This window comes from Tursiops truncatus, chromosome 4 (genome assembly GCF_011762595.2).
Source record: "Tursiops truncatus isolate mTurTru1 chromosome 4, mTurTru1.mat.Y, whole genome shotgun sequence".
In the NCBI taxonomy this organism is placed as follows: Eukaryota; Metazoa; Chordata; class Mammalia; order Artiodactyla; family Delphinidae; genus Tursiops; species Tursiops truncatus.
In genome coordinates this window covers 60476054-60490329 of record NC_047037.1, presented here as the reverse complement: position 1 = coordinate 60490329, position 14276 = coordinate 60476054, and the positions used below count along the sequence as shown (strand labels likewise).

General features: G+C 43.6%; 1 long non-coding RNA gene across 1 annotated transcript; it reads right to left on the bottom strand.

The window, feature by feature from the left end:
• Positions 1-9065: 9065 nt before the first annotated feature.
• On the bottom strand, positions 9066-13122 carry LOC141278470 (uncharacterized). The gene is made up of 3 exons (XR_012331227.1): positions 12957-13122; positions 11888-12034; positions 9066-9172 (listed from the first exon to the last, which is right to left on the bottom strand). It is a non-coding gene; the product is annotated as an uncharacterized lncRNA (long non-coding RNA).
• Positions 13123-14276: the final 1154 nt, after the last annotated feature.

Below are 14276 nucleotides of genomic sequence, written 5' to 3'. Positions count from 1 at the left end.
GGCCGGGGCGGGGTTGAGGCTGTCCTAGACTCTCACCCCGGGCCGGGACGCGCTGGCCCACACTGCCCAGCCCTGACCCGCTACCTGGGGAGCATGGGCGCCGGTTCTGGTAAAGGCACCATCATATATTATTTTCCTCCTTAGAGAAAGATGGCGAGTTCCAGCCCAAAGACAGAATATTCATTCTGCCGGCATTTATGAAGCTTCTACAGCAAGGACCACAGTAGCTATGATTTTTGTATGTGTCATCTTGTACCAAGCTTTGTGCTCTGTGCTAGGGATACAAATAACTATAGTTATTACTAACCTATTTTACAGATGCAGAAACTGAGGCTCGGAAAGGTTATCTAGGTCATACAACTAGTGAGTAACAATCCATCAAGTACTGTTTTCCACCTAAATATCTCTTGAGCCCAACCTTCCCTTTCCTTCTCCCTGTACCACCCTAGAGTAGACCCCATCATCTCTCTGCCCAAGGCCACTGTAGCCTCCCATGTGGTCTCCAGGTATCTATTTCTGTCCCCCTCCAATCTGTTTTCCTCACTACGTAAAGATTTACCATTGGAATTACCAAGGTCTAGAGGGGGTTCACTTTATAATTTGTTTTTCACTTTACGTATGTTATCAATTTTTTGGATGTGTTTAATAAAAATGTTTTAAAGGATTTACTCGTATATCTCCAATTGCAAGCCCAGTGCATTGCACATAGTATGCACTCAAGAAGTATTTGTTGAATAAATGAATAGTAGGGCCAGGAACTTACTCCAAAGCCCTGCATGATAAGGAAATAGAGGGATTTATAAAATGTCACTGTTGGCCTCCTGACCTTAATGTCTATTAAGGGTAAAGGCAGATTAACAATATTTGTTCAACAAATTTTTTGTGTGTTTCTATTCTATGTCCTGGCACTGTGTGCCCAGCACTATGTTAGATACTGAGGATCAGAAATGAACAAAACAGTTTCTGCCCTTGTGAAATTTACCGTCAATCTAATCTGAAAGGCCAGGAAAGGACTCTCTTAGCTTTAAGCTAAAACCCAAAGAGAGAATGAGAATCAGGGAGATAAAAATAAATTTCATGGAGAAAGAGGTAGGGTAAGTGGTCAGCATGGGCATGTCTGTATTCTCCTACTTTGGGGGTCTAACCCTGAGGCAGGGGCTTAGAAATATCCAGCTGAGTGTGGAGGAGGCTAGAAGCCCACTTCTCCTGGCTCAGCTTGGAAGGCTGCCCAATTCTGGCAGAAGTCTCACGTTGAGCAGGGCTTAGGAGCAGACAGTAGCTTTAGTGAGAAAGAGGAATCTGAGATAGTGCTGCTGGGTGTCCACAATTTGCAGATGGTGTGCCAGAAACCCAGACTTCTCTTATGCCTTCTGCCAGGCAAGCAGAAAGTAGCATGGGTGAGAGCCATGGACAGGCCAATGGGCACTGTGCCAGGGGCCAGGTGATCCTAAACCAGAGGCTTTATGGTGGACTAATTGGCAGGTAATGATGTGGCTAAGACCCCAAGGATGGGCAGAGCTAAAAACCCCAGCAAGAGCTGAAGTGCTCCCAGGTCAGCTGGTGAGAGGAGCAGGGATGAAGGAGTCGGGGTGGGAAGGTGAGACGTCAGACTCTCAAGGTGCTGAAGCAACAGATCATGAGCTTGACAGCCAACAACCTCAGCAGTTGATGCCAGTAGGGCCCTGGTGACCAGGTGTGACTAGGCACATGGCTGCAAAGGCCAGTGAGGACCCAAGCTATGGCTCACATCTCTGCACACAGATCTGAGACCCGTCTGGCCACTCCCTCGAAGCTTCCCTTTGATCCCACAGGCCATCTTCGGAAGTCAAGAGTGGGGAGGGGGGCTTCCCTGATGGCGCAGTGGTTGAGAGTCCGCCTGCCGATGCAGGGGACACGGGTTCGTGCCCTGGTCTGGGAAGATCCTACATGCCGCGGAGCAGCTGGGCCTGTGAGCCATGGCCACTGAGCCTGCGCGTCCGGAGCCTGTGCTCCACAACGGGAGAGGCCACAACAGTGAGAGGCCCGCGTACCGCAAAAAAAAAAAAAATGATTAAAAAAAAAAAAGTGGGGAGGGGTAAGTTCTGGTAGGACTACAACTTTCAATTGACTGAATATTTACCCAAAATGAGATGGTTTAAGACCATATAACTTTCACTGGCAAGTTGTTTTTGTTTGTTTCTCCAGAGTATTTTTTTTAATCGAATGAAAGATTCTTGAAATGCTATAGTGCTTTACGATTTTCAAAAGTTTCACACACGTGATTTCATGTAATTCCATAATAACCCTTTTTCCCCCCTACCCCTATATTGCCTCTCCCCCTTCCCTCTCCCCACTGGTAACCACTAGTTTGTTCTCTATATATGTGAGTCTGCTTCTTTCTTATTTTATTCACTAGTTTGTTGTATTTTTAAGATTCCACATATAAATGATATCATACAGTATTTGCCTTTCTCTGTGTGACTTATCTTACTTAGCATAATGCCCTCCAAGTCCATCCATGTTGCTGCAAATGGCAAGATTTCATGGCTGAGTGAAATTTTATGGCTGAGTAGTATGGCAAGCTTAAATTTAGCCCACTCCCCAACAGGAATGAAAACCCACCAGAAAGTTTTCATCATTTAAAGAGAAATAACAGCTACGGATTTGTATACATACGCACACAGTGTGTACATTTCAGTAACAGAAATAAGCTCTATGAAGCAAATGGGCAGGGTGCTAAGAGAGCACAGCACAGGGGGACCAAATTTAATACGGAGGTAGAAAAAGCCTCCCTGAAAACATATTAAGTGAAACTGAAAGCAGTAGGAGCTGTCGGGTCACGATAAAGCCTAAGACAAAGTGAGAGAAGTTCAGGGTAACTTAAGAGCAGAGTGGCTGGGTTTGGGGCTGAGTCAGGCAAGAACAAGATGGTGCAGGTAGGTGGTGTTAAGATTTTTATCTTTACCTTAAGAACAACAGGAAGTCATCGAAGTGTTTTAAGCAAAGGAGTAATGTACTCAACTTGCCCTTTTAAGGTAATATATTCGACCTAGCAAATGGGTGGGGAATGACTGGAGGGGTGTGTGAACAAAGAAGCAGCCACACAGTTGGAAAGCAATTTGATCATCCAGGTGAAAAATGAGGGTACCTTACAGTGGGCAGCGGAGATGGAGGGAAGCTACCGAGAGACTTGGTAATGAACTGCTAGAAGACCAGGGAAGTGAGAAAAAGCAGCCCCAGCCTTCAAGCAGATGGTGCCCTGCAGTGGAGCCCATGGCTGGAGATTGGATTTCAGGCCCCTCCTCGGCCAGGCCTCCTGCACTGGAGGGGGGCCTGGAAGGAGAAGATTAGGAGAAGAACCTAGGGGGAGTGGTTTCTGGAGTTGGCAGATGGTGGATGGTGATGCCATGTACTGAGAGGAGACAGACTGAAGGGAGGACAGATTTTCTATGTTGGGGGTAGTGGTAAGTGAATCAAGAATTCTTGGGACATTTTAAGTTTAAGACATCTACCTGAAGACATTAAACAGGCATCTGTGCACCCAATTCTGGGGCTCAGAGAACTGGTGGGTAGCACTGTCAATGTACCCTTGTCAGCAGGTAGTTCTGAGAGCTGATGAGATTGGAGAAAAGACAGCACAGTTCAGAGGGGTTGCACAGTCACAGCCCATAATGTCACACTTTGCTTTATACAAGACAACATTCCAAATGTTGAGAAATATCACATAATAACCTGGATTTCCCCTTCTATGAAAAATCAAGGGACTTCCCTGGTGGCACAGTGATTAAGAATCCGCCTGCCAGTGCAGGGGACACGGGTTCGAGCCGTGGTCTGGGAAGATCCCACATGCTGCGGAGCAACTAAGCCTGCGGGCCACAACTACTGAGCCTACGCTCTAGAGCCCGTGCACCACAACTTCTGAAGCCCGCATGCCTAGAGCCCGTGCTCTGCAACCAGAGAAGCCACCGCAATGAGAAGCTCGTACACCACAACGAAGAGTAGCCCCCGCTCGCCGCAACTAGAGAAAGCCCGCGCGCGGCAGCACACCCAACGCAGCCAAAAATAAATAAATAAAATTTTAAAAAAGCAAAAAGGAAAAATCAAGCTGTGGTAACCTGGGCCCACATTGCTATAATTAGATACTAGCTAACACTATGAACCAGGCAGTGTTCCAGGCACTTCACAAATTTAATCTAAGTAACAACTTGATTTTTATGGTTCATACGTTAAGTAAGAGAAAACGGAAGCACAGAAAGGTTGAGTAACTTATCAGAGAGCTAAGAAGTTGTGGAGCTGGGTTGCAGACCCAGGCTATCTGGCACCAGGGCCTGAGGGCTTAGACACCTGGGGTGCAGCTGGGAAGCTGCAATCCCATTTAGAAAAGCCCTGTTGCCTGCAGGGCATGGTCCCACCACTTCCTATTGTTTTCCTGCCCCGGCAAACCCCATCCCAGTCTGAGCATCGGTTGCCATTTATTGTTTTATTTGCACTGCTGTTTTCTGATATTGGAGAATTATTTATCTATACCAAGTAGAATATTAAAAATATTAAAGGCATCTAACTTCCATGGGTAAGAATTTTAAAATTATTTATTTGTGAAATTTCTGTTTGTATGTTATCTGGTCAGATAGAATTGATAAAAACAGGTTAGTATTTAGGTTAAATATGTATGAGAAACTCATAACTATGTTTCCGTGCTTCTGAAACAGTCACGCTTCTGATACATACTTGGGATCTATCATTCCCAAGTATAAAAGATGAAAATGACACAGAGCGAAGGCAACATAATATTAAATAACTAACTTTTCAATTTCAGACAGTTTTATTTAGATAAGGTTGATCTGAGACTGAGGTCTTGGGAGACTTTGACAGTATGCTTAAACTTAGTTTCAAGTCTTGGGGGAAAAATACGGTTTATGTCAGTTTGGGGTCTTACAGTCTCTCAAGTGGAAGAGGGGGTGGGGTGACTTCGATCGCTCACCAGTCCCTTCCTTAGTAAAAGTGTGAGAGGAGGGAGGTGGGGGTGAATGTTAAACGTACAGTATTAATGAAAGGAAAAGCAACAATTATTAAAGTTAGTCAAGAAGGTTCTAGGAATGATGGCACTGACCCAGGAGAAGGAGCTGGTATTTGGAAGGGAGGCTCACTCTGGGAGCTGCAGCCCCCGGCTTCTTGCAGGGCTCCACTGGAGGGGAGGGGTGGGGCAGACTGAAAGCAGCAATCAGATAACCAAGGAAAGCCTGGGAAGTGTGGTGAGGCTCAGGCTCTGTCTGAGAGTGGGAGGGGAATCTGGCTCAGATGGACAATTTTGCTAAGCTCTGCCCCAGAGATCCCCAGGCTGGAAGTATCCTCCTGGCCTCCACCCTGGGAAGACCAACCACCCTTCTGAAGATTAACAGGGACCCCTGGAGCCCTTGTGGTCATGAGGTTCCCCTACCAGAATGCAGTCACTAATTAGACTTCTAAAATGAGAACCTCACACGTACAGTGCCAAGCAAACTGTTAAAGTAGTTAGTGCCTGGGAATTATGCTCGGGTTGTTAAAAATAAATGATTGTCCACAACCAAGTCCAAACAAGAAACCAAACGTCTGGTTGGCCTTTTTGGATTTTGACAAAACTATATCCCACCCTTGAAGATCTTACTGGACCCCATCCTAACCCACAAAGAAACCATGCATTGTGCTTCTCCTCTGCGTGGATTGGGCAGTCACCACAAATGCAGACTTGGGGAATGGGGAAGATGATGCAAAACATTTTCACTGGTGCAAAAAAAGAAATGGGTATTTGCCCTGAAAGGAAACTTTCTATGGTTGGAAGTGGTTGGGTTCTCTGTATTTGTTTCATATGAAAGTGAAGATGAGGAGAACTTGGAACTCTCATACATTGCTGATGCGAATGTAAAAGGGTGCAGCCGCTTTGGCAAACAGCTTGGCAGTTTCTCACAATGTTAAACACAGAGTTATCATGTGTCCCTGCAGTTACAGTCCTAGGCAAATACCCAGGAGAAATGAAGCATATGTCCACACTGTATTTGTACAGGAATGTTCATAGCAAATGCATGTATCTCAATAAGGTTGTTTAAAAAAAAAAAAGAAGTCATCTCTGGGCACAGGCTAAAAATATCTGAAAATTACTTGTAAAGTTAACATAAATATACAATTTCAGCTGTAATATGATTTGATTGTGGTGGAATCTAGACAATGTAAAAAGGGGAATGTACAAAAGTAGTCCTGCTTAAACTTCTGGGTCAAGCTTTAAAGACCGAAGACTTCTGATTTTAATTTGGTTACATTTCCTTATATCTTTCATCAGCTGTTAGGTGTCTAGTTAATACAATACTGTGATATTTTCATTTATTGTTTATTTTTTTAAAGTGGTTTTCTACACTACAGCCCTCTGTTATTAAAGATAAATAATGACACTAGTGCTAAGCTTATTAATTTGTTGACAGAATTTTTATATACTTTAATTTTCTTGATGGTATCTACTTATATTATCCTCTGGTAGCTTTTATCATGATCTTTTCCTGGCTTCCTATTTTATGGCTCATCTGCTCTAGAAATGCTCCGCAAATGCCCTCAGTCAAGAGGTATAGTCCTGGCTGTAAACAGCCCTCATTCCCAAATATAATAAGAGGCCTCTGGTGGCCTAGATGAAGCCAAAACAAATAATATTGCATATACATCAGGTTTCGAAAAGCAGTTACTGCCCTGCCCAGAGTGCTGTCCTGTTGACCCTGATATTGGGAGGCTTATTTGGCCTGTACCATGGGGCACCCAATGGTAGATTGTGGGATGTTGCCCCTGTAGTCAGATCTCGGATGCTTAAAATGCAAGTGAACAGGGGATTTTAGTTGGGAAGAGTAATCGTCTATAAATAGACCTTGGCAGTGAGACATACCACCTGCATAATAACTTTTATTCTCCAAACACTTATACTTTATTTTTATTTATTATTTTTTTTGTGGCGGTACACAGGCCTCTCACTGTTGTGGCCTCTCCCATTGCAGAGCACAGGCTCCGCGGCATGTGGGATCTTCCCAGACCGGGGCACGAACCCACGTCCCCTGCATCGGCAGGCGGACTCTCAACCACTGCGCCACCAGGGAAGCTCTAAACTCATACTTTATATGGCCATTATGTTTCTCCTTCTGTGCTTACAAAATGCCTTATTCATATGTTCAGAGTAAACTCATCCGGGTTTGGTGTCCCCAGCTGAGCATCAGATAATGTCAGAACAGTCATAAATGTGCCTAGAGAAGAATTGTTCACATTATAAAAGGAACAAAAGGAGGGGAAACTATCAGTTTTCTGAGCTGCTTTGTATTCTATTCACTATAGAAAACACTGACTGGAGAATTTCAGTAGTCAGAGTTTGTATATAGAATGAGTTTGGATCTTCATAGCCCAAAATGCAGGCAGTCTGTTGTAAAGATAAAAAAAAAAATCATAATATTGGGAATGATAGCTGGGAAAGCTGCTTTTTGTTTTGTTTTGCTTTGTTTTTTGACTCAATTTTATACTGCTTGTACAGTGTTGACATTTATATTTTGTGTAAAAGATTTATTTATGCAACAGCATAGGGCTGAGAAGCTGTGCCTCTCCTTGGCCCCCTTTGTCACCGTGTCTCTCTCCTTGGAAGTCTCCTTTTAGATGTGGCATACATGACAGCTTGGCAGATGTCACATCCACTCCCAACCCTTTTTCCCTTGCCTTCTTCTATAGAAGCCAGAAAGTTAAACACTCAATTTCCTATCCTCCCTTGAAGCCAGGAGTGACCATGTGACTCAGTTGTAGCCAAGAAGATGAAACCGCAAGTTCAGTGAATAAAAAGAGAGACTCCCAAAGAAAGGGGAGAGTTGTAGCTAGTCCTGCCTCAGCCTCTCTGTCCCCTTCCTCCTGCCTTGAGTTTGGATGTGATGCCTGAAAGTACGGCAGCCATCTTTCAACCATGGAGTTTCAAGCCAACACCTTAAAAACGGGACAGAAAGAAAGCTGGAGCCTGGGTCTTTTATGATGGTACCAGGCCTGGACTGCCAACTTGCTATGTAAGAAAAACATCATTTGTTTGTTTAAACAACTTGTGGCCAGACTTTCTGTTATTTTCAGCCAACCACATTCCTTTATGACACACGAGATTTCTTCAATGTGCTTCTTTCCTATTCTCAACTTCTCAGATGGCTCTTTCTCAGTCTCCACCCCCAGCTCCTCTTTCTCTGCCTATGCCTGAATACTGAGATTTCTGTGTCTTCTCTCCTTGTTCTATTCTCATTTCTTGAATAATTTTCTCCATGGGCACAGCTTCAACTGCCCCTTACATACCAACAAGTTCCAAATCTAGATCATGAATTTGGGCCTCCAACCTGAACCTGGACCATTATTTTCAAGTGCATTTAAGACATTTCCCTTTGTATGGTCCTGAAGCAAATTCCGCCTATCCATAATTAAACTCATTTTTTTCCCCAGCCAAGCCTTACTTTTCTCCCTTCTCTTACTATTTTGATTAGTTTCACCACCCACTCAGTTATCTGAGATAGAAACTTTGGAATCATCCACTCCTTGTTTACCTTCACAGGTCACATCCAGTTAGTCTCCAGGTGTTACTGAATCCATCTCTTAAATTCTTCTTAGGTCAGCTCTCTCTCCTTTATTCCCTCACCATTGCCCTGGTCCAGGTGCCCACCCTTTCCACCTGGACTTCTACCCTCTCCTCCTAATTGGTTGTGCTGCCTTCCTACTCTCCCTATCTAGTGTGTTTCAACTGCTGGGGTCAACTTTCTAGAACACATCTGATCACTTCACTCTACTATTTAAAACACCTCAGTGCCTTGGCCCCATTACCTAGGGCCAGTGGTTCTCAAATTTTACTGTGCACCCGCATAACCTGAAGGACTCGTTTAAACATAGATTGCTGGGCCACTCCTCCAGAGTTTCTGATTCAGTAGGTCTGGGGTGGGTCCTAAAATGTATATTCCTAACAAGTTTGAGGATGGTGCTGATCAGGGACCACATTTTGAGAACCACTGGTCTAGGCTAAAATTAAAACTCTTTAACATCAGGTTTAAATCATTTACAACCTACCTTCCCAGTTTCTGGCCGCTGCTCACCACGTTCCATAAGTTTTTTTGGGTTTTTTTTGGCCGCACAGCATGCAGGATCTTAGTTTCCTGACCGGGGATCGAACCCTATCCCCCTGCAGTGGAAACATAGAGTCTTAACAACTGGACCACCAGGGAAGTCCCCGTAAGTTATTTCTGAGGTCACCTGCCACTCTTATGTCCAGGTCTCAATCATTCTCTTCCCCGTGTCTGGAATGCACATCCCCCTTCTCATTCCTGGCAAACTCCCTACCAGTTCTTCAAGGAAAGTCCAGCTCCGGCTTCCCTACTGAAGAATTAATTTACTGCTTCCTCCTCTACACTCTTTTGGCACTTCATACACAGGGTACTTTAGAGTTCTGCTACTTAACTGGTGGTCCTCAACCAACACTAGGGCCATCACCTGGGAGCTTGTTAGAAAAGCAGAGTTTCAGGCTCCACCCCAGACCTACTGAATCAGAATCTGCAATTTAACAGGATCCCCAGATGATTCCCATGCCAGCTGAAGTGTGAGAAGCACTGCTGTGCAGGGCCTTGTGATTGATAGATGCTCTGATGACAGTATTTCCTTTAGTTCCTCCAGCATTCCCATGGCTCGTTATTATTGTCCACAATTTAAAAAGAGGAAACAGAGGCTGGTAGTAGCAGAGCTGCGATTCAAACCCAGGGCCGTCAGGCTTCAGAAATCTGTGCTTGCTCTCCATACTATACCCATCATCTGCCTATTACTGGTCTTCACACATAGTATTGTAATTATCTATCCATAAGTCAGCTCCCTGTCCAGGTAAGGAGATGCTGAGTGGGGCAAAGTCCTATTGTCTCTAGAAATCAAGGAAGAAAACTGCACTGAAAACAAGGAAGTACCTTTGTTCTTTCTCACTGTCAACTACAGTTCTAATAGCAACTTTGGGTAGGATGAGGTTCCTGAAAGAGTTTATACAAATTTTAAAAATATAGCAGCTTTATTGAGATATAATTCATAAATCATATAATTAACTCAAAGTATACAATTCAATGGTTTGTAGTAAACATATTCACGGAATTGTGCAATCACTACCCCAAAACGAACCACATGCTAATTAGCAGTCGCTCTCCATTTCCCCCAGACCCTCCATCTCTAGGCAACCACCAACCAACCTCTGTCTCTATAGATTTGCCTATTCTGGGTGTTTCATATGAATGGAATTGTACAATAGGTGGCCTTTTGTGACTGGCTTCTTCCACTTAGCATAATGCTTTTAAAATTCAGTCATGCTGTAGCATGTATCAGTTCTCTTTTCCTTTTTATTGATGAATGAAATTCCACTTTTTATTTATCCATTCATCAGTTGATAGACCTCTGAGTCGCTTCCACCTTTTGGCTGTTACAAATAAATAATGCTGTTAAAAGCACTGTTGAAGTTTTGGTGTGGATATATGTTTTTATTTCTCTTGGGTACTCACCTAGGAGCTGGGTTATGTGGTAACTCTATGTTTGACTTTCTGAGGAGCAGCAAGACTGTTTTCCAAGGTGGTTGTACCATTTTACATACTCAGGAGCAGTGTATGAGGATTCCATTTTTCCTACATCCTTGTCAACATTTGTTATTATCTGTCTTTTTTAAAAATTCAATTTATTTAAACTAAAAAAAAAAAAAAACACCCCAAAGCCTGTGTTTTTTATTATAGTCATTTTAGTGGGTATGAAGTGGTAGCTCATTGTGGTTTTGATTTGCATTTCCCTAATAACTAATGATATTGAGCATCTTTGCTTATTGGCCATTTGTATATCTTCTTTGAAGAAATGTCTACTCTGATGTTTTGCCCATTTTGAAGTTGGGTTTTTTAATTTTATTTTATTGAGTGGTAAGAGTTCTCTATATGTTGTGGGTTGAATGTGTCTCCTCCAAAAGGTCTGTTGGAGTCCTTGCCCTCGACACCTCAGAATATGACTTTATTTGGAGATAGAGTCTTTACAGATGTAACCAAGTTAAAATGAGGTTTTATGGTGGGGTTAATCTAATATGGTGGGTGTCCTTATAAAAAGGGGAAAATTTGGACACAGAGAGACATGCATACAAGTAGAACATCATGTGAAGATGAAGGCAGAGAACAGGGTGATGTAGCAGAAGCTAAGGAATGCCAGAGATTGACAGAAAATACCAAGAAACTAGATGAGTGGCATGGAACATTTTCTTCCTCGCAGTCCCCAGAAGAAATCGAGATACCTTGATCTCAGACTTTTATCTTCCAAAACTGTGAAGCAATAAATTTCTGTTGTTTAAGCCACCCAGCCTGTGATACTTTGTTATGGCAGTCTCAGGAAACTAGTACACTATATATTCTAGATACAAGTCCCTTAACAGATTATATGATTTGCAAATATTTTCTCCCATTCTGTGGATTGTCTTTTCAGTTTCTCAATGGTATCCTTTGAAGCACAGAAGTTTTAAACTTTTATGAAGTTCAATTTAATTTTGACTCCTCTGCAGGGTTAGTTTTTAAGGCCAGCCTTTGAGATTTATTCTGATCCCAGGAGGGGTCTTCTTAGCGGTTTCTTTCCCTAGTTCTCACTGGTAAACTAGCTGACCTGTGTTTGTTGACCTCTTGGAGCCACCAGCCTTCTCTTAACTGTCTACCACCATTGTGGTGGACAGTTTGAACATCTCCACACTCTGTTAGAAATAAAGTCAGTCAGCTTTACAAGCAGCGTGCTATGCTGGGGTCGTAGGCTCTGGTCTTCTTGACCTGCCTTTTTTGGTGTGGAACGTCTGCCAACCAAGTAGGGGCTGGCTGGAGGAAAGGTGCCTCTACCTCTCAGCGATACTCACCTGGAAATTAGCCTAGGCAACATGGAGTCGCGGGGGGATGTGAAATGCTGGTGGCCTGCCCTTCCCACGGAGACCTCTTTGCCTGGGAGCAGGGGAGTCCCATCTTCTTGACCACATCCACTTGGAGTGTAGCTTCTCTCATGTTGACTTGGGAGGGAAAGTGAGGTAAAGCGTGCATAGTGGTTTAAGTGCTACAGACTCTGTTCTTACTAAGTTTCAGCAGATTTTTTTGAATAAATGTTTCTTTACTTATTATACGCCCTTAGGATAATTTCTAGAGACTTTAAGTGTTGTTATTTTTAAAATAATTTTCACCAATTACAGTTGTTTTGCTGAGGTGGGGGTCTGTGAAACTCTTTACACCACTATTCCAGAAGTAATTTATATACTTTTGATAAAAAATGGGATCATAGCAGTTGTGGAGGTAGGGGTAGGGGTGGGGTTAGGGATAGCAGTAGCAGAGTAAGTCAGGAATAAAAGATTGGGTAACAACCCATCAGGACTTCCAGTTAGCGAACAAGAGAGAAGCAGTAGGTGTGAACAAAACCAGGAATCACTAAAGAAATTTGGAGGCTTTATAACTTCCCCATTCCTCTATTTTTCAACATATCCCTTCTGCCTCCCATACTGATAATCAGTCAGATAAATATTCATTACCTACTCTGTGCCAGGCACTTTGCCTGGTCCTAGGGATAGAGTTAGGTTAACAAGATAGACTTGGTCCTTGCCCTCAAGGAGTGAAAAATAAATCCATTTGGGGAATCAGGAAAGGCATCATAGATGAGGTAGCATTTGATCTGGACTCAGAAACAAGGAGAGGGTTATTGCTGAACCTAGATTTAGACAGAAACCCAAAAGCTAATGATAAGATCAGGGAAAGTCACTGTTATGTAAGATGCCAGGAGATCATTAAAAATATGATTTAACACATTTTGATGAAATTTTTCAGGTCTAGGCAAATTCAAAACAGGCCATTTGTCATTGGCACCCTACGTTCTAGCCACTTTCTCTCTCCTTTCACTTTCAAGTGACCTTGGGCCTTCCAAAACTACCCACTAAGGCATCTTACCCCAGCTGGTCCTCTCCTCTGGGCTGGATTCTTGGCTAGATTCTTGGACCTCACCAAATAAGGGATGGTATCTAATTTTGAAGAGTCCATAATCTGGGAGAGGGAGGTAAAGAGTCAAGTAAACAGTAAAGTACTCTCACAGAGGTATATCAAGGAGGTAATGGGGGCACACAAGAGCCCATCTAACTCAGACTGGGCTTATTACCAAACCAAACTTGGGTCCACTTGCCCGCACGCAGTAAAGCCACTCTACTGACACCTGGTTGTGGTGAAGGATAGTACAGCGTTCATTGCAGGGCCAAGCAAGGAGTCCAGGGCAGCTAGTGCTTGAAAGACCAGAATTCCCCAAATGGTTTCAGGAAAAGGTTTTTAAAGATAGGGTGAGGTGTGTGATCAACTCGTGGACATTCTTCTGATTGGTTGGTGGTGATGATCAGAAGTCATCAACATCATCAACCCGGTTCCAACCGGTCTAGGGTCTACATGTTGTGGGCAGCATACAGTTAATTTCTTCCACCTGGTGGGGGTTTCAGTATCTGCAAAACAGCTCAGAGGACATGGCTCAGAATATTATCCATAGCCCTTGAGAAGGAACCAAAGGTCCTTGACTTTGTTTAACGGCTACAACTATTATTTTGTCTTGCTTGACTGTTTTCCTTTCTGCATTTTCTCACTTCTCTGATTAAATTTATTCTTTGACTAAAGTTTATCTATAGACAAAAGGCAGGCCAAGGATATGAGGGAGGGGATCCTGTTCTGGGAAGGCCCCATAGGGCTCTGCTTGGTTACAGGATGGGAAGAGGGTGATCACGGAAGCTCCCCTGAGGAAGTGAATCCTAGCTCTTTCAGAGAATGTAGGGGAGATAGCTGGAGGCCAGGCATTCCAGGAGAAGGAAACCAAGGCACAGAGATGGGTAAGCCCAGGAAGCGTTCCTCCTCTCTCCCCCACCCCACCCAAGATTTGGGGAATTCCAAATTGTATTGATTTTGACAAGAAACAAACCTTCCCTCTCCCTAAGGAATTCAGATCTTTCTCTCTCCCTCTCTCTCTCCACTAGCCCTTAGCAGCCAGTCAGGTACATGAACTGGTGTCAGCTGAGTGTTTCCACCGCAGATTTCAATCAAGGAGTCAGTGAGGTAAAGATAAATTTATTAGCATGGTGGCTGGGTAGGGATGTTCTATCCAGATTATTTTTGCTTAAAGATAATTGTGTGTGTCCTGCTTCATAGCTCTCTAGAGCTGCCCCAGTTTATGCCTATTTTCTAGGTAGGATACTTGGCTGCCTCATGAACTCTGTGAGCCTCTGCTACCTTCCAATA